We start from the raw sequence: 23,523 nt of genomic DNA, 5'->3' as shown, positions 1-23,523 counted from the left end.
ATATCCAAGAACGACATAGCCTATAGCAACAGGCTAGGAAAATGAAATTGCTAAGGAAGTACAATATTGTCCAGCGAGGCTGGCTATCCTTACCTCCGAGGGCAGGGTCGTGAGGGGGCCCAAAGTAACAGGGATAGGTGGAAGCCAGGGAGAAGTGGAGGAAAGACTGCCAATGGGCAGGGACACAGCTCCAGTGGAGGAGCAGAGCCCTGAAAAGGCCGAAAGAGAGGAGTCCAAAGATAACATCCGCAGCACACCTCCTGAAGGGATGGGGTCTGAGCAGGAGGAGAGGGAGAGGCACTGACAACAGCTGTAGTCAATTACAGTGAATAAAGATGGGCGTTGGCCCCATAATTGGGGGTGGGCAATGCATAGCCTGTGAGGAGGCATATAAGGAGCTGGCCGGGGGTGAGAGGCTGGCTGGTGGCGAGTGTCAGGGGCCCCTGAAGAGGGGCAGACACAAGGAACAAGCAGCCGGGGCAGAGAAGGCACAGGGTGAGGCTCAACTCCCTCCCTGTCCCTGCTCTGAGGCTGGACCCAATAAGCCTAGCCAGGCTTGGTAAGGGGGACAGGGACGTGCAGCTGGACAGATATAAAAACACACACATGTGAAGTAAAGAAACATAAAATGTGACAACATTGCAGGAGTAATATGCAATGCACTGAGATAAGAATAAATCCTAGGAAGAAAGGGACAGTGCTGCAACAGCATGTATGTAATAGGGACGTGCACAAAATGGCATTTACGTTCCATTCCAAACTTGGAATGAGGTGCGAATGCCCGGATTGTTCTGTCAGAACAACCGGTCAAGCAGACTGTTCTGATGGAACGAACCCATTCCGAGTTGAAACATTCTGAGCGCCATTTTGGACTCCAAAATTGTGTTCTTCTGGCCTCTCTGCACATATGGCAGCCATTTGCATGGTTGTGCTGACCACACAAATGGCTGCTACACATGCTCAGAGGCCAGAAGAGTGCCAGTTTGGAATCCAAAATGGTGCTTGGAACATTTTGAGTGTTCCAACTCAGAATGGAGTTGTTCTGTTCTGAGCTCAGAACAGGCCCTTCAGTTGAAGGATATTCTGTTCCAAGCTTGGAACACTCGAAACAGCCCGGTTCGTGGTTGGAACATTCCAAACACAAACCATTATGCACATCCCTAGTATGTACTTCTAACTAGAGGAAGCTCAAGTCATTGTGGTGCCTGAGGTCAAACATCTGAAAGGTACTCACTCCCACGGTGGTCAAAATATAATAACAAAGGCTTGACAATTTGCTGCACATTGATGGTATCCCCAAAATTAATGTTAGGGCTGGCCCTAATCCCTGCAGACGAGGGACTTCTTTAAAAGCCTCATAATTAATGTATAGAATTTGCTGCCACAAGTGGTGGTGATGGCTACAGGCTTAGATAGCTTCCAAAGGAGATCAGATCAATTTATGAAAGATGATTCTATCAATGGCTATTAGCCATTATGGAAGTCTTAAGTTCAGAGACAATATGCTATTGCATACCAGATGCTGGATCTGGGGGATTGGTAAAGAGGTGTTGACTCTTTGCCCAATTTGTGAGCTCCCTGAAGGCATCTGGTTTGCCACTGTGGGAAATGGAATTTTCAATTAGATAGTCCTTTAGTCTGATCCAACAGGGCTCTTTCTACCTTCTCATGTTAGTTCTCTGAGAGCTTAAATAGGAGCTATGGCAATGCTTCCTAGTTCATCAGGGTGGCTCTCACCATCAAGAGAACAGCAGAACTTATGGGGCTTTGAGTTCCAGAAATGAGCATTGGAATTGGTTTAGCCAGAGAGGAATCTGCACATGCTCAGACCTGACACAGAGGAAAGTCTGAGCAGGATGTGCAACTTCCCCCCTCTAATCTGAAGATGGCATGACAAGCCTAGTCCTCCCCCGACTCCAGGGAAAATATGAGAATACTAGCAAACCCCGCGCAGAGTATCTGTGCACTCTTTGGGGCCGGCGGTTACCTCTCCCCCCGCCACCTTCTGCCCCAGTCTCCACTTCCTAACCACGGCCGGCCCGTGCTGGGCCCAGCCGCCTCTCCTCCCCACTGCCACTTCTACCCGCCCCCCACTTTCTTTCCCCCCTCCTGGGCCTTGCATCTGCAGCCAGGCTGGGCCTGCCGCTGTCTCTGGCCTCCGCGGCCGGCCCGCCGTCACCACAGCAACCAATCTTCCTGGGTGAGCCTCAGCCAATCAGGCACCTCCGCCACCCAGCCAATCAGCTGGGAGCCCCCCTTTATGCACATTCCCAGGCACACCCAGGAGAATTAAATATATAGATTTCTACATATGCAATGTCCCCTCTCCCCCAGATCTCTGGAGCAGCATTGAAACCTGGTGGTAGCCAGGAGCAAGTTCAACTAGAACTTTTAGTGTAATGATAGATCATGGAAGTGCCCAGAAATGACAAACTGTGGTAACTGTTGAAATGAGTCCTCCCAAGGCCCATAAAGTATTTTTCACCCAAGTTTTGCCCTTAGGATGGCCAGACAACCAACAAGAATCCAGGCATGACAAAAAACAACAACCGGAATACACAGCAGGAGTGTTGACACATGCAATTCTCAGAATTAAAAAGAACACTCTGGAAAAGAGGTTGAATTTAAAATAAATGGGGAAATAATTCAAAGAACAATTGCAGTTGAACCAGGCTACCTTCTTGCCGTCCTGCCAATTCAGCGCTCTAGGGACTGAATAACCTTTGTTCCCAGCACTAAAAGTTAAGTGCAGATAGATGAAAGTGAATCAAACTAGGCCTTGCAGCTACGGCAGTCCATTAGATTACTGCCCTTCTGCTTTTGATGTGGTGGCTCCATTCTGATCAAATAGGAAGGAATCATCGAACCCTAATTTGATGAGCAGCAAGAATGGCACATGGTTTTTAAGTAACCCAAGGTCACTCAGTAGAAAAGTGCTGCTGCTTTGCATGTGCTACTCAGTATTTTATTTTATTTATTCATTAATACAATCCCAAGGTGGTATAATGTAAACTACACCACAGTTGTAGTCATTACATAGCTGCTGGTATAAGACTGATTCTGTATGGTGCAGAGAACACAAACAGAACACAACCTAAGACAAGCTCCTTATTTAAGATTCATTCAGGGATCATCACCAGTGTCAACCATCTCTCTGTTCATTTATTCTACATAAGAAAAGCCCTGCTGGATCAGGCTCAAGGCCCATCTAGCCCAGCATCCTGTTTCACACAATGGCCCACCAGATGCCCCTGAGAAGCCCACAGGCAAGAGGTGAGGGCATGCCCTCTCTCCTGCTGTTGCTCTCCTGTAACTGGTATTTAGAGGCATCTTGCCTCTAGTAGCCATTGATAGACCTGTCCTCCATGAATTTATCTAAACTCTTATGAAAGTCATCCAGGTTGTTGGCTGCCACCACATCTTGTGGCAGAGAATTCCATAGATTAATTATGTGTTGTGTGAAAACAATACTTCCTTTTGTCGATCCTAAATTTCTTGGCCATCAGTATCATGGGATGATCCCTGGTTCTAGCGTTATGCAAGAGGGAGAAACATTTCTCTCTATCAACTTTCTCCACATCATGCATGATTTTATAGACCTCTATCGTGTCTCCCCTCAGTCATCTCTTTTCTAAACTAACGAAACTTGAACCCCACTACTCTTTTAGAATACTGCGCATGAGGGAAGGGGCTCACTGCCCCTTCCAATACTTAAATAGGTCAACCATACTCCCTTAGTTTCAGCAAAACAATGACAATGAGGCTATTCTCACAACCACAGGATAGCGGGCTAAGGGAGCCCAGCCTGCTTTCCTGTGGTCATGGGAAACACCAGGAGCGGTGCGGCTCCCAGTGGTTAGCCCGCTTATGTCCCCCCGCCCCACAATGAGGTTAGCAGAGCTCCATTTTGGCAATCGTGAGTCGCCATGGCGCAGCTCACGACTCGCTAAGGCAAGCCTCCCGGTCTCGGAGGTCTCCCCAGGATGCCCCGCACACTTGCGCAGGGCATCCTGGGACGTCTGGGGGCTAGGTGGCCCCCAATCCCCACAGGCCCTATCAGCTCCATGATGGAGCTGGTAATTGTGTGGGCAGCTGATCCGGCTGCCCAGGAGTCCATGGGTGCTCACACGCAGGGAGATCAGGCTTACCCCACACTGCTCATGGGAAGAGACTCATTGTCTACATTTTGCCCCTCCTCAAATTTTGCTGCCCCTCTCTGTGGGCAGTGCCCACTCCACTGCCACTCTCTGTGGACACTGGAGTGGGCAAGGAGAACCCCCCCCCCTTTACCTTATTTTTTAAAAAAGGCTAACCTTATTTGTTTAAGGTAAAAGGGTGGCAAAAGCCTTTTTGCCTATGGGGTGCAAAAAGCTTAATCTTCCCCTGTCAGGGCTGCTCAACTTCGGCCCTTCTGCAGATATTGACCTATAACTCCCATAACTCCTGACTATTGGCCATTGTGGCTGGGGATTGTGGAAGTTATAGTCCAAAAACAGCTGGAGGATTGAAGTGAGCAGCCCTGGTCTATATCATTATCTACGTCATGAGTTCCCAATCTTGAGTGCCCAGACATTATTGAAGGCCATTTTGGCTGAGGATGATTACAGTTGTACTCCAACAACATCCGAGGTTGAGAACTTCCTGGTCTACATCAATCATGCTGGCAGGAAGAGGTAATGCAGCTGATTTGTTGAAGGGACATAAAGGACATTAATGGCACAGGTAGCATGAAAAACCAGAAAGGTATTGCAATCTGAATTACTGATCAATTTAATATTCAAAGCAAGCTTCTAGTGTCAATTGCCACCATAAATCCCCCCTCTCTTGGGTGGGATAGGCCACACTGAAAAATGGCTGTAGGCATCCCCCAGATAAGATAAGGTTCAGATTCTCTTAACTGGAAATTTTTATTAAACACTGTTTTTTCTATTTTAGAATATTTTAAGTAACAAAACAGCTCAAGTATCAAAATGCAGTACAATAAATGCAGCTAAAATGAAAAATTGGAATGTCCTGTCCAGATGCCAAGTCCCTACCACTAAGCAAGCCAGCCGGAGGGGTCTGAGGTGAGGCATCCAGTTGTGCACCCAAGGAAGGGTGGCAGTTGGCCAGGTGGGAGTGCATCACATCAGCAGGGACATCCACCCACAACATGAACCCGGGCATGGAGGGGTGGGGCAAACGGCAGTACTAGGTGATGACAGCAATTGGCTGGCAAAGGGATGGGGATCGAGTGGAGGTGGCCAGAGGCTGAGACTGCGTGGGAGGCACACAGTGGGTGGTGGGTGGGGGTCAACTCTTAAAGTTAACAAGGGGCGGAAGGGCAGGGGGGGCTGCAGGGTGTCCAGCCTGTGTGTCTATTTAAGGTGGCAAGGTGGGCCTGGCTGATGATGAGGCAAGGCAGCAGCAGGGAGTGGCTGGATCCCCTGGAAAGGAGCCAGCCACAAAGAGGAGCCACCCACAGGGAGGAGGAAATGGGAGAAAAGGAACCCCTTTCCCCCACCACGGAGGCCAGCCCCAAAAGCCCTCCCAGCTAGATTGCTGGACGGATAGGTCTGCATCACCACATATACATTTAAAATAACCCCCACTGCTCAAGCGATTTAGCATTTAGAATCCAAATGTTTAAATTGGAAGGTTAAAGTATTGCCACAATGGATGTTGGTTAAAGCAGACAGTTTCTTTAACTTTCTTTACGAAAGCTTGTTTTCAATAGAGGCACTGCAGTTTTTTTGCGGGGGGAGGAATCAAAGTTAAAATTTGATTAGCTGCATTGCTCAGGCATTCTGTTCCTCCTAAATAGCATTTGTGACTAGAATTACAAGTGAAATCTACTGGGCTCAGGCCCCAAAATTAGTCTTGGGGCCTCAGTACATCCTTATTTCAAGGAGAGGGAAGTATGAGAAGTCCCTGAATTCTTCTCTGGCTTCAATTAAAATACAAGGCAGAGCAAAATTCTTTGTGTAGCCTTGCATTGACTTTGGGGAAACTGTGGTTGAGGAGCAAATGCCCACTCTTTATATGGAACATTTGGGGGTAATCGGGCCTCCCATAGGGTGGGCCTTTACCCTCCAGCACCAATTCTATCAGAAGCAGTTCTTTGAAGCAACTCCCAATATGAAGCATGCAATGGAGAAACTCCTTAAAGGTTGACGATGGGAAAAGCAGGACATAAGAACATGAGAATAGCCCTGCTGGATCAGGCCCAAGGCCCTTCTAGTCCAGCATCCTGTTTCACACAGTGGTCCACCGGATGCCACAGGAAGCCTACAGGCAGGAGTTGAGGACATGCCCTCTCTCCTGCTGTTATTCTCCTGCAACTGGTACTCAGAGGCATCCTGCCTTTGAGGCTAGAGGTGGCCTGTAGCCCTCCGACTAGTAGCTGATGGCAGTCCTCTCCTCCATGAAGTTATCCAAACCCCTCTTAAAGCCTTCAAGGTTGTTGACTGTCACCACATCTTTCCCCCCCACCTTCAAATTCAATTTTTATTAATTTTAACAATAGTATTGTCATTCATTACAAATACACACAAAAAGGTGGACTTCCCGCACACATCTCTCTGTGAATCATCAGCTATAAAGTTTACCCTTGCTGTAATAATAATTCAAAGCATAAATTTAAACCATTACAAACATAGCTAATCTACCCAACCTGCGGTTTTTTGCTAAATTTCAAACCCTGCTGTAAAGTCCATAGTAGGAAAATCGTTCTTTAGATACAACAAGAATGGTTTCCAATCTTCTTTAAAACATTCCGAGTTTTGGTCTCTTATTAGTGTTGTAAGTTTTGCCATCTCCGCATATTCCAAAATTTTTATCAGCCAGTCTTCCTTTGAAGGCAATTCATTACTCTTCCATTTCTGTGCATATATAATTCTAGCCGCCGTAGAAGCATACATAAAAAATGTTAAATTAGTTGAAGAGATTACACCTTGTGTTATTCCCAGCAGGAAGGATTCTGGCTTCTTCGGAAATGTCATTTTAAATATTTTCTTTAACTCATTATATATCATATCCCAATAGGCTTTAGCCTTCCCACAGGTCCACCACATATGAAAAAAGGTGCCTTCAGAGTGTCCACACGTCCAACATTTGTTTGAAACATTTTTATACATTAATGCCAATTTTTTTGGTGTCAGATACCATCTATACATCATTTTATAATAGTTTTCTTTTATAGCATAACATGCAGTGAATTTTAAATCATTTTCCCATAACTTTTCCCAGGCTGCCATTTCTATATTACACCCCACATCTTGAGCCCACTTTATCATAGTCGTTTTAACCACTTCCTCTCTTGTCTTCTCCAGAAGCAACAGTTTATACATTTTAGAAACTAATTTTTCATCATTTTGACATAATTCCTTCTCAAAATTTGAAGTCTGATCCTCAAATCCAACTTTAAAGTCTTTCTTATATATCTCATTTAACTGATGATACTGAAACCAATCTCTGACCAAATCTTGTATTTCAGTTAAACTTTTTAACTTACAATCCTTTTCCTGAAAATGTAACAAATCCCTATAGGTACCCCAACATATTTGCATATTTACTTCCTTACGTGATAAGGATCCAATCCTTATCTTCGATTCAATCGGAGATATCCATAACAGAATTTTAGGTTCAAACCAATTTTTATATTTTAACCACACCCTCATTAAACTCCTTCTCACATAGTGGTTCAAAAAGTCTTTACTGTATGTATTTTACTTTTTTCATACCACGGATACGCATGCCATCCACCTTCTGTCAAATCCTTCCAAATCAAGAATTCTAGGGTTTCTTAATGTTATCCATTCTTTTAGCCATGTCAAACAAACAGCATCAAAATATAACCTTAAGTCTGGCAAGGTAAGACCACCTCTTTCCTTTGCATCTGTTAAATTCTTAAAATTAATTCTTGGTCTTTTCCCCTGCCAAACAAACTTAGTTATGTCCTTCTGCCATTGCTTAAAACAAGTTAGAGTGTTAATTATGGGAATAGTCTGAAAAAGAAATAACATTTTAGGCAAGAAATACATTTTCACCATTGAAATTCTTCCCATTAAAGACAAATTCCGCTCTTATTTCCTTTCCATCATAAGAGAGCCCGTTTTTTGTAAGTATTTTGGATATATAATTTTTCTTCTTCTCAAATCTAATTTTCCAAGCTAACAACTTGCCTGGCTTGTTTGCGAACTCGAATGTCCTTTGCTTAACATATTTCAAATTCCGTTCAAGTTCATTTGCTATTAACATAGTAAGTTGTTGTTGTAGCATTTTGATAGCTTGAGTGACCGTCTTCTTATCTTTAGCCCATAATAGTTCCCTTTCCTTTTTGGAGATCTGCATCAATAATATATCTTTTTTCAATCTCTTTGCTTTTTAAAGTATGAATTTTGCTGTATGAAAAAACCTCTCATAACCGCTTTACTTGCATCCCAGACAATTTTATTGTCCATTCCCTGGTTTAAATTCAATTCAACATAGTCCTTTAACTTCTTTTTAGCAGTCCAACCGGAAGTCCGACTGTCACCACATCTTGTGGCAGAGAATTCCACAAGTTGATTATGTGTTGTATGAAAAAGTACTTCCGTTTGTTGGTCCTAGATTTCCTGGCAATCAATTTCATGGGAAGATCCCTGGTTCTAGTGTTATGTGAGAAGGAAAATAATCTCTCTCTATCCACTTTCTCCACACCATGCATGACTTCATAGACCTCTCTCATGTCTCCCCACAGTCATCTTTTTTTTCTAAACTAAATAGCCCCAGGCAGGGGGAGAATACCCCCTGCAGGTGACTCACTTGCCCCAAGGTTTTCCATTGTAAGTGCACTTTTGTCCTCTCAGCAGCAATTTTTCTAGGGGAAGCTTTTGCATGTAGGTCAGCTCAAGTGTGGTGTAGTGGCTAGAGTGCTGGACTAGGACTGGGGAGACCCGAGTTCAAATCCCCATTCAGCCATGATACTAGCTGGGTGACTCTGGGCCAGTCACTTCTCTCTCGGCCTAACCTACTTCACAGGGTTGTTGTGAGGAAAAACCTAAGTATGTAGTGCACCGCTTTGGGCTCTTTGGAGGAAGAGCGAGATATAAAATATAAAAATAAATAAATAACAATAAATAAACCTCAAACAAACTGGGTCTGGTTTGGTTCACGGTCGAGCCCTCAAAGTGAGCCACTTTGAGCTCAAGCTGGCTCGCACATCCCTACACACAGTTCCAAAATCTGGGTAGAACAGTTTTTGATTGTGCTGACTCAAGGAGTCCTATGTTAGTCAAACAGCCTATCAGCAGCATCTTCTTGCTTTATTTTATAGGGACTGCTGAGAGGCTGGGGATTTTAAAAGACTGGGAAGCTCAAATAACCGCACATCGGCTCATGTTTTAAGGCAGGGTGATGCTGCGAAGTTATTCCTGATACCCCTTTCCCTCTTTTATATTTAGCAGATGTTGTCAAAGCTGATAGTACGTACATGTGTGTGTGAGCACGCACGTGTGCACGTTTGTGCACACACTCTCTGCCCATTGAGTAGAAATTGAATTTGTCTTCTACCTCACATCTGTCTACACCATCTCTGTGCTAGCAAGATACTTGACCTCCAACTGTCTTTGCCTACAGAAAGTCCAAAGAATATGAATTTTAATAACAAGGCACCAGGAAAAACAGCCTAGAAAACTGTAGAAGTGCTACTGGATGATGTTGCAGGAGGCATACTAAGCAGCAGGACAGATGAATATTTGGAACAGGTTGATTCAATAGGAGGGGGAAAGTGGTAGAGAAAAATGTTGGGGGGGGCGGATTAGGAGGGGATTTATTTACACATAAAACTCTCTTATCACCTTTCTGCCATAAAACACAAAGGTTCAAAACACCCCAAACTAATATAGTTGTAAAATAAAAGCAAGCAAACAAACAAACAAACAAAACAAACCAACAAACAGGAGAGAATAGGCATTCACTCTCTCTGCTAAAAATAATGGTGCCTTGCTGACCAAGCCACAAAGTAACTTTCACAAAGTGATAAAATAACTGTCCCCCTCAAGGCATTTGTTTTGCAATGCAAGTGAGCATTACAAATGGAAGAAGTCTGAATACCTGGCCAGGCAGTTACAAATGTTGGTACCATCCCTAATCTAAAAGCAATTGGAGTAGGGCTTACAAACAGGAGGGGAAAGTTAGGAGAACATAGACGTTTTCTCTCACTTGATTTCATTACATTTACAGGACTAATCAAGGCTACATAATTATGATGTGGGCATTCTAGTGCTTTTAGTAGCCAGAACAGGAGAAGCTCAATAGATGAAACTTTCCATATTGCAAAACTTTCCTGTTCAAGGTATTAACATTCCAGGAAAAGCTTCTTCTGAATTTCTGCCTGCCATGCATGCAGCTTTATTAATGATCCAGCTTGGCCTGAAAAAAGTGTGACAAACATAGAACTAACTTATTTCAAAAGTTGGAACTAATAAGACATTCCCTACCTGTCATACTGCTGGAACTGGAAGGTTGAGAGGGAAGAGAGACCGAGTTTGTGTGGGTGTGCAATTTGGTGGCTTAGTCACGTGAACCATCCTGATTCATCTGGCACTTGGACATGCTTATTCCTGGCACAGACTGAGTGAAATATTGCCCTGTTAGCAATTCCCAATACAGGAAGAAGAATGGAGGGTGGTGACCAATGCCCCCTTCCCATCCCACAAATCAGTGTACCAGCAACCAAGTCAACTTGCCTCTACTGCCATACACATACTTCTCTTGTCCCTGGTAAGATATGGGGCAACTGATAATCTTCAGAGTGTGGATATGAGCCACAAGACTCTAGTTCCTTGACTAGCAGAAAATTCCTGAGATGGCCTTTTTACAGTGGCTGACATCCTGATAGTCAATAGTCAATAGTACTACTCATCAATAGTACTACTCAGGACTGACTCTCAAGACTACTAAATTTCAATAAGACTTCATCTAGCAACCTTAATCCAGATGTCAGTCAGTATCAATTTTTTTGTGATCAGAAAGAGAGAGAGAGAGCACTTAGAGAATGGGACTGCAGATCTGTGGTAGTAGAGCACATATTTTGCATTCCTAAATCCCAGGTTCAGACTGGCAGCAGCTTCTCCAAGGTTGCAGGCAGGAATCTCTCTCAGCCCTATCTTGGAGATGCCAGGGAGGGAACTTGGAACCTTCTGCTCTTCCCAGAGCGGCTCCATCCCCTAAGGGGAAGATCTTACAGTGTTCACACAGCAAATCTCCCATTCATATGCAACCAGGGTGGACCCTGCTTAGCTAAGGGGACAAGTCATGCTTGCTACCACAAGACCAGCTCACCTCTCCTATCTATCTATCTATCTATCTATCTATCTATCTATCTATCTATCTATCATATCATATCATATCATATTTTTATACTGCCTGATATGGAAATCTCTAGGCTGAGCCTAAGCAGGGATTTGATAGACACACAACCCTACACAGCTCTAAGGGAAATAGGGTCAGGATCTCCGCTCCGAGCAAGATCTCACCGCTGAGCAGATGGATTTACAAGAAGAGATGAATTTAGCAACATAGGAGAGATGTTGCTCCAGCACGTGCTCAGATCAAACTGTAATTACGGATGCCCAGGCAGAGTACCTGTACATTGGCCCCACCCCTTTTCTTGAGAGAAGATTCTGTTGCTTAAAGAGACCTTGTTCACTCTTCTAAGCACTGGTGCTGGTGTTGTGAAGGGATTTCTATTTCCCTTCACTTAACACAAACAAAGGGGTTGCTATAACAGATAAACTGGTGTTCTTATTCAAAAATTATTAAGAGACAACCTTTGAAAAATATTCAACATTTATTGAGAAGGCTTAATATCCTCTTAATACAAAGTACTATTGATTGTTTTTGGCAGGGCAGAGAAAAACAGGTTTCCTTTAATCATAATTACAATTCTAAGATTTTAACAGAGCAAGCTAAGCTCTCTACCCAGCAGAGGCCCTTTTCTAGTACCAATCATTTGTCTCCCATTGTGTATCAGATCGATATGGGAAATGGATTGAAATGGGTGCACCTAGCCCAACTTGGGGACAAAAGTTAAGATGAATCTCTGATTACAAACTACATTTATACAATTGTATTAAGTAAATATAAAATACAATGTTATCAATCTTATGTTAACCATTTTTTAATTTAAATCCTGTATACAGGAAGAGCAACCAGCTCTCCCCAAGGACGTTAATCCTGTGAAGACTTCGTTTAGTCATCTTGGCTGGGACGAAACATGGCCTACAGGGGGACGTGGCAAGTTGCTCTCTATATGTTTGTTAGCTTTGCTTTGTGGTCTAATTCCATTGTGGCATCATCCAGCCAGATAGGGCGTAAAATTTCCACTTTTAGAAAAGCATACTCACATACATCCAGCCCTGGCAGGTGGCCAACTCTGCAGAGGCAAGAGGCAAAAGAAAAACCGTGAGGAGACCAACTCTTCTTGGCTAGCGAGCTCTCTAGGTTTCTGTGTTCTGAAGAGTTAGGGCACAATCCAGCAGTTTAGGTTCGTATAACCCATTTCGATAGGGGAGGGGAGGAGAGGAAATCATTTACAGAGCCTTGAATGGCCAAAGGCTTCTGTCTCACAGCCCTCCTCATAATCTTACTCCTATCTATGGGCATTACTCACTCTGGCCCAACCCCAAGAGGAAAACAAGGACAAAAAGTCCCCCAAAGTCCACTGTCCTCTTGTTCTCTTTTTCACCTTGCTCCTCAATGCCTTTGGCAAACTTTCTAGGCATGTGCCTCCCTCCTGCTCCGCAGTTCTCATAAACATTTATCCCAAAGTCTTAGGAAACTCTGGGAGACATGTCATCAGGGAACTTCTCTGAGTCAGGGCTTTGTCCTCAGGTCATGGTGAAAATGCCAGCTTGGGTTCTCCTGGTGTGAGGAGTCCAGGTAGAGTGGGGTCAACTAAGGTCTGGGTAGGAGGGTCTTCCCACCCATCTCATCTCCTAAACTTTCTGTCTCATCCCCCAACTGGGAGGTAGTCCCCAGATCTAGCATCATGACAACATGATGCTGCATATCACCATGAAGCTGCATAATACCATGATACATGACACAAATATAGAATCAGAGTGCATTGGTAACACAGAGACTCCTAAAGCAGCTTAAAACACACACACAGAGATCTTGAATCTAATCCCCCAAGAGCAAAATCTGAAGTGCATGGATGCATTCCGTTTCAGCCAAGTCCATCTAAAACTCCCAGCTCTCTACTCACTGCTTTCTGGACTCAATTTCAAACTTCAAAAACTGCTTCTCCTTCCCAATGAACTTTACAGGTAGTCACCCATCAGCCATTACAATAGATTAAATTGCACCAATCTGCTTGTGGATGTGAATTTGATGCACAGAGGTAGAGAAGATTAACTACAACTCCAGGGAATCCTGGCAACCACCTGTGTTACTCACCCATATCATTTGCATTTTAAATACCTGAAGACTACTTATGTAACACTGTTTGAACAGAAGCAGTGAAAACTCATGAAACTGTGGGCTGCTAATGACTCTTTTCACCCACTTCCCCCACCAGCTCTATTGAGAATAAGCAGCTCACTCTTAAAAAGACACTGTGCAAACGGAAGCATTATAAAACTAGGTTCCCTATTTTTATTTCTTTATATTCTGCTTTTCACCAAGGATAACAAAGCAATTTACAAAATCAAATCAAACAATTACCTGAAGACAGAGACACCTTTCACCCTGGACCTCGGGGCACAGATCTGTCCCCTGCAGCCCCCAATCATGTTCACTATGCCCCGCACTGCCACTGCTTGTATGTGCCGCACCGGCAGCCAAGTGCGACTTTGCTCAGGGTGCAGTGAGGGCTGAGTGCGGCCAGCCCACCCACGGGAAAACCACCAGGCTGTGGCCTGCCCATTCTCCTCTAGCTGTGGCGGTGGAGCTGGGCCAGGTGAGCAGCCTTCCAAGCTGACAGCTGCTTCCATCTGCCCAGTAAGGCATCATTGGGCGTCCTCAAGCAGCCTGCCTGAGCTGCACAAGGGAGCGAACAAGCAGCAAGGCAGGGCAGGCTCCCTGCAGGAAGCCAAGAAGAAGCCCCCATCTTCTGGTGTGCTGAGCCTGTGCCGGCCTCCACCTCAGACCTAGTAATGGAAGGTATGTGATTTCCCATTTGTGGTAATTCCCTCCCTTTGTATATTTATGGAATGGCTTGCCATTGGGCACAGAAGTAGGGCAGGTTGGGAGAGCTCTGTATATATAACTTACAGTGGGTTGGTCAATCCATTGATTTTAAATATTTTTTTTAATTAAAAAAGAATCAAAAAGTCCTAGAAGTGGCTTGTTTTATGGCAATGAAACAAGCCTTATAAGTGGCTTGTTTCATTTCTTCATGGGAGAGATCTATGTATTTAATTTGAAGTGGATCAGTCAATTCCTTGATTTTTAAAATCAATTTTCCCCACTGCAGTAAAGGTGCCAGAAAGAGCTATCTCTATCTATAGAGTACTTCACATTTCGTGAAAGTGGAGCTGTTAACATCTGAATAAACAAACAATATTTTTTAAATAAATGTACTATGCTCAATTTGGTTTGCAGTCCAGAAGCTCTGAGTGAGAACTGTGAAGCAAGGGGTATATGATGTGGTTTTAGCTTTTCCCCTTACAAATGCACTATATATCCAAGCTGGTTTGTGATCCAGGTGTGTGCTTGAACTGTGGAGCAAGGGTCATGTGTTGTATCCCAATTGGTTTATGGATGGTCACGAATCCATGGGGGGCAGAGGAGAGCTGGTTTTGTGGTAGCAAGCATGACTTATCCCCTTAGCAAAGCAGGATCTGCCCTGGTTGCATATAAATGGGAGACTTGATGTGGGAACACTGTAAGATATTCCCCTTACGGGGTGGAGATGCTCTGGGAAGAGCAGAAAGTTCCAAGTTCCCTCCCTGGCATCTCCAAGATAGGGATGAGAGAGATTCCTGCCTGCAACCTTGGAGAAGCTGCTGCCAGTCTGTGAAGACAATACTGAGCTAGATAGACCAATGGTCTGACTCAGTATATGGCAGTTTCCTATGTTCCTATGTTCTTATGTGTTGTCTTTGTTAACAAATGCACTTTGGTCCAGACCTTTGGATTGGTAGTGAATGATCAAGAAGTTGTGTGGATTCTTTGGAGGGTTGTGTAGTCTTGCTCCCCAACATTTACACTAGCCCACACCTTTCAGTTTGTGATGAATGATCAAGAGGGTGTGTGGATCCTTCATCTGTTCAGCAGGTGAGAGGAACTGGCTGAGACAGGCCTGAGACAGGCTGGCTGAGACACCAATGGGAAATGGTGTGAAACCAGGGGGCTATTGTAGGGAAAGAGGATGCTTATTTTACAAGCCCCCCCCCCCCGCCAGTAACCCGCTAGGTCCAGGCTCCAAAATTACCTAGCAGCACCTCTGCCTGATGACAAAGGTTAAAACAAAAAATAAGGCCTCCCCCAGTGATATCATGTAGGTGCTATAAAGCATGCAGGACAAGATGGATCCCTATGGCACCCTACAGGCTAATGGCCATTGGGTGGATCAGTAGTCCTTCAGCACCATCTTCTGGGGTTGATCAAAAAGCAGGAATGAAGTCACCATAAAAAGCTGCTCCCAATTCTTATCTCCGTTCAGTGTCCCAGAAAGATACCATGGTTGATGGTATTAAAAGCCACTGTCCAGAAGAATCAACAGAGCTGTTCTCCCCTCTTTCTATCCCCACCTTCATAGTGACCAAGGAAGTTCTACACCCAAACCCAAGTGAGAAACCAGACTGGAAAAGGTCCAATAATGTTGTCAACCCATTCATAAAGGATCTCATCTTAATGAAATGGGCTGATCTATCAGGAATGGCCTTGTCAGGTTTCAGTGTTGGGCTGTAGGGTTAATTAATTGGTCCATCTCCCAGCATCACCAGGCTCTGAGGCAAAATGTAGGGACACCATTTAGGGAGGACTTTAGGGAGGATATAGGGTGTCATCCCGCAATCCATATTTCCAATCACATGTGACCACTCCACAATGGAACCTCTATTACTGACTTGTAAATTGATTCTACGCAAAATAGAAATGACCGTAAATAGTGTGGGATAACTGGTGAAAGGTTCCAATGTCTTTGTGTGGGGAAGGGCTCATGCTTGATATTGCATATGTTTTCATATTGAATCAGACCATTGGGCCATCTAGACCAGTAGAGCCTACTCTCATGGACAGCAGCTTTCCAAGTTATCTTCCAGCACCTCTGGATGAGATCATTTTAGCTGAAGATGCTGGGGATTGAATGTGAGATCTCCTGCATGGAAAGGACACTGCAGTCTACTGCTAAAGTATAACCCCCACCCCACAAAAGATAGGCCTTGTCTTGTAGAGCTCATCTGGCCATTTCCTGGAGGTGAGAATCAAACCCACATTTTTGTTTCCAGCTGCTGCCTTCTTTCCCATAGAGGGTTGAATTAAATGGGATAGGAGTTCTGTCACTGCAGCTCCTGATATTTTTTCCTTGTTCAATGAGTCCCCAGTCTGAACCACTCCTCCCCAAAGCTACTGCTAGATAAAGAGGACAAAAACTTTCTCTTTTCACAGCTAATCACAGAGGGTGATTCAAGTTAGAGAATTGGGGTTTGAGGGAAAGGTAGGACACCATGGTCCCAGTCCAATCTGACCACCGCCATCAGCAGCTGAGTCCCCATCATGGTCCTGCTTTGGCCCTGAGCTATCAACTAACTCTACCAGCTAGTTGCTACCACCAACCCGCTCTAGTTTGCCTCTAAGTTGACAAGTTCAAGACTACACATCTTCTTCTTCAGGAATGCCTGTACTTCTGGAATACCTGCATTTCTGGCTAACCATTTGTTTTTTTATACAATACGGTTGTACGGTTGCTTTTATATAAAATAACAAGGATCTTTGCATTAGGTATTTCTGCCAAAGTCACAAAACTCTTTCCTTTGCCTTAAAAAAGGTAAAAAGGTAGAGAGGTGTGTATTTGAGAGAGAGAGAGAGAGAGAGAGAGAGAGAGAGAGAGAGAGAGAGAGAGAAGCTAGTCCTTGTTATAACATTGTTATATTTATGATGATGCATAACAATGCAGAGTTAATATTCTTTATGATTTCTGCTTGAAAATAAACAACTTTGTGCATATCTGTTTCCTGGAGGGCGCCACCTAGAGTGGGCAGAGGACACCATTCCTCTAAGTTGCAGACCATGTGTGATTATTCCTCACAAGTAATAATAAAAATTGCTGTATTCCTTTTTTAAAATGTGTGTATATATAAGCATTAAAATGCAAATTATAACAGATAATATACACATGAATTACAATACAGGAAGGTGCACCTGCATTTACGGCTAACCACACTGATTCTACACAGCGGTTTATAATTTAAATCAGGCATCCTCAAACTTGTAGTCCAACAACATCTGAGTCCCAACTCCCATCATCCTCACCACAATGGCACTGTGTCTGGGGATGATGGGAGTTGTAGTCCAACATAATCTGGGGAGCCAAGTTTGAAAACCCCTGGTTTAAAATAATGGTCTAGCCCCTAAGGGAATGCAAATCCTGTCAACTTTCCTGGGCCCAATGAATTCCATCCTTAGCTTAGCTGTTGTCCACACTGTTCATCAGGCCTGTTCACCAACAAAGCAGAATCACCAGCCTCCACTTCAGAAGGAGCACCATAAAGGAAAAGGCTAAAGTATTCTCTCTTCTCTTTAGCGCAGAAATCCTCTATACATCTGCCCTTTTCTTTCCTTTTTAATTTAAACATGTCTCCACTTCTGATTAATGTTCAAACTCAGTTTGAAAGGAGACATGTATAATGGGGGGGGGGGACTTGTGGAGGGAGAGAAGGTGAGAAACCATGAGAAGTCTTTCACTGAAAATTAAAAGCAAAGATGGAAATGAAAGGGAGCCATCTTCTATTTCACAAAGCCTGCACATCTGTAAGGGGCAAGCCACTGTATCTTCATGAAGCCCTGGGATTCGTGAGTAGGAAGGAAAGAAAAGCTGCTAGATGAACAAGCTGGGATAAAAGAGAAGAGAGTGACGTTCAACAGACCAAATTGGAATGAATTTCCACAGGGGTTTAGAAAGTGCTTGCAAGATTTTTGATATTTTCCCCTTCTCAGTCTCCTGCAGAGAGCCCAGTGGCCTCAATCTAGCCCAGTGCCACAGACCCTGTCTGGCGTCTGCAATCTGAGGTCTACACAGGGGGTCTTTCCCAGACCTGTGACCTTTCTAGTGCAGAGCTGAAATGCCAGCTGCACTTTTGCCAGCCCCTTCACAGGCAGTGGAAGTGGAAGGCGGCATTTCAGTGGCATGCAGGGGATTCAAAATGTTCAGATAATCAGCATATCAGTGATGTCAGCGCAATGTTGTTGTGTCATTCCAAGAAGCATCTTGCAGGGGGAACTGTATTTGCCACACTAACCATCACAGTTTTAAAACTGGTGGTGAGGGCAAAGACGGGAAGCCACTTCTATGGCCTGCAACCCACCAAAAAATTCAAGTGGAAAGTTCTCCCCTGAGAACCTTTGACTCAGCCCTAAAATGTTAGAGACTGAACCTTGGACTTGACACATGCAGCATACATTTTATTTGTTATTTATTAGTCATGCACTACACTGTATTATAGCCTTTTCACTAAAGCAACCAAGGTGGCTTATGATTTCATGAGACACATGCTGGATGCCTGCCTCAGTGGCTCAGCCCTTGATCCTCATTAGGAACAGGATAGTGCCTGAAATCCATGCTATCTGCTCTTGAAATATGGTTACTGAGTAATGAAGCAAAGCACACTGACCAAACTCAGGGGCATTCCTCTAGCACATCAGGTACCCCAGGATTTAGCTCTAGGGTTGCAAACCGATTTCAAGGGCCTCAGTCATGCTACAAGCTAAGCCCATTGTGCATCTTACAGAATTTATCAGTTTAACGTTTGAGCTTTGTTTGTAATATGTAGTGAGACTGTTCTCACATGCAGAGGGGCCTAGAGCACCTTCCTTATGAGGCAAGGCTACAACACCTGGGCAGGGGCATAGCTAGCCCGCCGGTGGCCCGTGTGCGGCCGCGGCGGGTGCCCCGATAGCCCCGCCCCCTGTGTCTGACATCAGACGTGGGGCGCATGTCGGGGCCGCTCTCGCGGCTCCTGATTGGTCACCGGTCCGGTTTCTTTGAACCCGTTGGCCCAATGGTGGCTCCGCCCCTGCACCTAGGGCTGTTTAGTTTAGAAAAAAGATGACTGCAGGGAGACATGATAGAGGTCTATAAAACCATGCATGGTGTAGAGAAAGTGGAGAGAGATAAATGGTCACCCCATGAAATTGATTGCCAATAAATTTAGGTCCAACAAATGGAAGTACTTTTTCACACAACGCATAATCAACTTGTGGAATTCTCTGCCACAAGATGTGGTGTTGGCTACTAGTTTGGATGACTTTAAGAGGGATTTGGAGTAACTTCATGTAAGAGAGGTCTGTCAACGGCTACTAGTCTGAGGGCTACAGGCCACCTCCAGCCTCAAAGGCAGGATGCCTCTGAGTACCAGTTGCAGGGGAGTAATAGCAGGAGAGAAGGCATGCCCTCAACTCCTGCCTGTAGGCTTCCAGTGGCATCTGGTGGGCCACTGTTTGAAACAGGATGCTGGACTAGATGGACCATGGGCCTGATCCAACAAAGCTGTTCTTATGTTCTGATGCAGCCTAATCTAGGCTAGGGAAATCCAAACCAGGTTGGGCTCTGTGTAAGAACCACTGGGATCTGCATGGATCTCATAAGGGGCTCAAGGCCTTTCGGGCCAGGCTCCAAAATTACCTAGGTGCACCTCTGCACCCTGGCTTCCTGGCCCTGCCCTTTCCTCTCTCCTTTTCCCTATATCATACCTGCCATTAGGGGTGTGCAATTTGGGTTTTCAGTGATTCGGTTTGGGACCCAAACCGAGTCACCCCTGTTCTGTTCTGTGCCCGAATATGGGGTTCCCGAATCACCCTGATTCGATTCGGATTCGGATTAAATCCGAATCCGAATTGATTTGGGGAAGAAAAACGGTTCCCAGGGGCAAAATAGTGGGGTAGGGTGGTATTGCTCAATGGGTGGAGGCTACCACCCAAGTTTCAGGGGAATTGGGCAAAGGGCTGATTTTGGGGGAATTTTTGTAGTGTCTTTGGGGCAGATAGGGGGCATAACGTGGGATCTGAGCAAAAATAGTGGGGTGGGGTGGTAGTGCCTAATGGGTGGAGGCTACCACCCCAATTTCAGAGTGATTGGGCAGAGGGCTGATTTTTGGGGAATTGTTGAAGTTTACACGTCTTTAAGGTTTTTCTCTATAAAGAAGCATTGAGGTGTCAGCAAATGTATAGCTTCATGTAGGGGGGCAAAGGGGTGGCCTAGAGCAGTGTAGGGTTGATGGTTGTTCCAGGTAGGGGCAAGGAAGCTACTTGAATTTTTTCAAAGGATTTGGGCAGAGGGCTGATTTTTGGTAAATTGTTGAAGATTATGCGTCTTTAAGCTTTTTCCTCATAGGGTATACATGGAGCTTTCAGCACCCCCATAAGTGCACTTGGGGGGTGCTGGGGTGGCCCAGAGTGAGTGGTAGTGTAGTGCACATAGGGTGCCAACCACCCCCATGGGTTTCTAACCGATGGGGTACAGGGTTCTGTTGTTTCTGAGGTATTCTGAGTGTGGATTCTATGGTAGCAAATGAGATTTTCAATGAAACACCATGAATCCACTCTAAGTTGCTATCACAGAATCCACACTCAGAATACCTCAGAAACAACAGAACCCTGTACCCCATCGGTTAGAAACCCATGGGGGTGGTTGGCACCCTATGTGCACTACACTACCACTCGCTCTGGGCCACCCCAGCACCCCCCAAGTGCACTTGTGGGGCTGCTGAAAGCTCCATGTATACCCTATGAGGAAAAAGCATAAAGATGCGTAATCTTCAACAATTTACCAAAAATCAGCCCTCTGAAATTGGGGTGGTAGCCTCCACCCATTAGGCACTACCACCCCACCCCACTCTTTTTGCCCAGATCCCACACTATGCCCCTGATCTGCCCCAAAGACACTAAAACTTCAAAAATTCCCCAAAAATCAGCCCTTTGCCCAATTCCCCTGAAATTTGGGTGGTAGCCTCCACCCAGTAGGCACTACCACCCCACCCCACTATTTTGCTCCTGGGACCCAAAATTCGAGCAGATGTCACACCAGACCTTTTTGCATTGAAATCAATGGAGGCAAAAAGGCGGGAAATTGAAAGAGACGTCATCCCGAATCACCTGAATTTTTCGGGCACGAATCAGGGGTGATTCGGCTCAGGCCTGAAAAATATCGGGGGCATGGGGGTGATTCGGTTCAGACCCGAATCACCCGAAATTGCTCGTTTCGGGCACAGATCGATCTGTGCCCGAAACGTTTTGCACATCCCTAGCCAACATGTCCCTATTTCCCCATTCAGGTGAATGGTAAAATAGGGACACACTGGCAGGTATGTTATATAAACCTCCTCTCTTTCAGTTGCACTCTATTCACTTTTTTCCACACGTAGCAGTCCTTGTTTGCATAGCAAACCTTCATCCAACCCATTCCCCCTGACCACACCCAGGTGAGTCCTTTGGGAAGCTGCTGCTTGGTTGGGTGTTGCCTCAAGGTTCCAATGGCTCATGGTTCCAATGACTTCACTGCAATAGGATCAAATGGAAGCCTGACCAGTCTTACTGTATCAAAGAAGACACTGGCACCACTGGTGCCCACCACAATCAAGTAGGCTCATCACCAGAACCAATGTTTGCTACCCAGAACAGATTCCAGTAGAAGGTCAGCAGAATCCAAATGTAAAGATTTAGGTTCACCACACGGATTCCTTCTTATTAGGCTTAGAACCTATTATTGTCTTTTAAAAACACGTCCACAGCAAAGCCACACCACTATGCTGCCTTATTACTATGTCATTCTACAAAAAAAAACCAATGACAAAGAAGCCTAAGAAAATGGCCTCAAGGATTTTCCTATTATAGCCGCATATATCCCCATGGCTTGGCTCATTGCCTCCTGATTCATATTATATTTGTCTCTATTACACAGTAGGTTTTCATGCATTTCCCCCAGTTACCACAAGACTTGATCCTCTGTGATACAGCTAGTTGCATTATTCCTAATTAATAGCAGAACTGCCTTGGATGGCAATACAGGGCCTTGAACTGGCATACTGATGGTAGCTTATTATTAATATAATTAAACGATTTGAAACCCGTGTTGCATTATGACTCCAAATTTGCAATCAGGAGCAAATTTTTTAATTACACTCTTTCCCATTCTCATTTATTCCTGCACTACATTATGTGCAGCTGTACTGTTATATGCATAAAACCTAAAGAGTAATAAACTTAGCAAGAGATTCAGAACAGGTAGAGTAATAGATCTGTCACACAGGATTATACTTCTGTAAGTGTCGGGTCATGCAAGCTTGGGAACTGCATATGCCTCCATTTAGCATGAGGAACGGCTGCAATGAAGCACAGACAGCCAGCTACAGAGGCCAGGTGAGACAGATGCTTCAGGTGGCAGATTATGTGCAGGCGGCAGTTTAGGCAGCTCTAGACTTCACCCAGCTCCAGGTCTACCACCCCTCTAAACATTTTCCATCTCTTCACCAAAAAGTACTACTGTAAGGTGGTTTACAGTATCAGGGTCCCAGGGTCGGCCTTGGAGAGCCAGAAGATGCCCAACAGACGGGTGACCCATTGGGATGAGGTTTGGGGTCTCACCAGAACTTGGTGGCAGAGACCCTTGCCTAGACTTGGAGCAGGTTAAAGCCTCAGCGTCATTTTTAATAGCAGGAGGCTGCTCCTGTACCCCAAAGGGCAGAGGCAAGGCTATAACTGAGTGGATGCATCCAAAGAACATGTGTCGCCTTGCCTCTGGGGTCACCTCGCTCACCCCCTTCCCCACCAGCCAGCTGGCCAGCCATTCACACCTGCTCCCTCACCATGCCACCCTCTTGCTGCCTGCTAGCCACCTGAGCAGTAGCAAGCGGCAAAGCCTCAAACAGGCCCTTCCTACTGACAGAGAATGCAAAATGCACATGCACCCTATGCATACGTCAGGGTGCATGCACGCCTTGCATTCCCCACATGACTCTGGGTCGGTGGGGAGCAGGAGGGGCCTGTTCAGGGCCTTCCTACTTCTCATTGGCCCAGGAGGAAACTGGTGAGCAGGCAGGCAGGAACGGCACTGCAGTGGGTGGGTGAAGGGTGCACATGCAGCATGGGGCTGCACACCGGGGGTGAGCACAGGTCTCCTGTGTGCTAGCTATGCCAGTGCCAAAGGGGAAATGGCAACCCCAAAGGGGGTCAACAGTAAACAGGGAGGGCAAGTCGCAAGAAGGTCAGAGGACCTGATTGCCCTCACTCAGGTCCCAAGAGATTCTTGAAGGAGGGGGGGCTTCCCATCAGCCAGCCCCTTTGACGGAGATGCAAAGTGGCTGGTGCTTCCCCCACCCTTTCTAGACTAGGCTTCCTCTG

General features: G+C 45.3%; 1 protein-coding gene and 1 long non-coding RNA gene across 4 annotated transcripts in view; one reads left to right on the top strand and one right to left on the bottom strand.

The window, feature by feature from the left end:
- Window positions 1-23,523, bottom strand: part of DCC (DCC netrin 1 receptor) — a 1,362,689-nt gene that overhangs the window by 560,019 nt on the left and 779,147 nt on the right. The gene's annotated exons all lie outside the window — the stretch shown is intronic.
- Window positions 1,150-12,259, top strand: LOC128346857 (uncharacterized). The gene is made up of 3 exons (XR_008317243.1): window positions 1,150-1,226; window positions 4,936-5,066; window positions 12,165-12,259. It is a non-coding gene; the product is annotated as an uncharacterized LOC128346857 (long non-coding RNA).

This window comes from Hemicordylus capensis, chromosome 2 (genome assembly GCF_027244095.1).
Source record: "Hemicordylus capensis ecotype Gifberg chromosome 2, rHemCap1.1.pri, whole genome shotgun sequence".
Lineage (NCBI taxonomy): Eukaryota > Metazoa > Chordata > Lepidosauria > Squamata > Cordylidae > Hemicordylus > Hemicordylus capensis.
The sequence above is the reverse complement of the archived record's forward strand: the minus strand, read 5'-3'. Positions and strand labels throughout refer to the sequence as shown.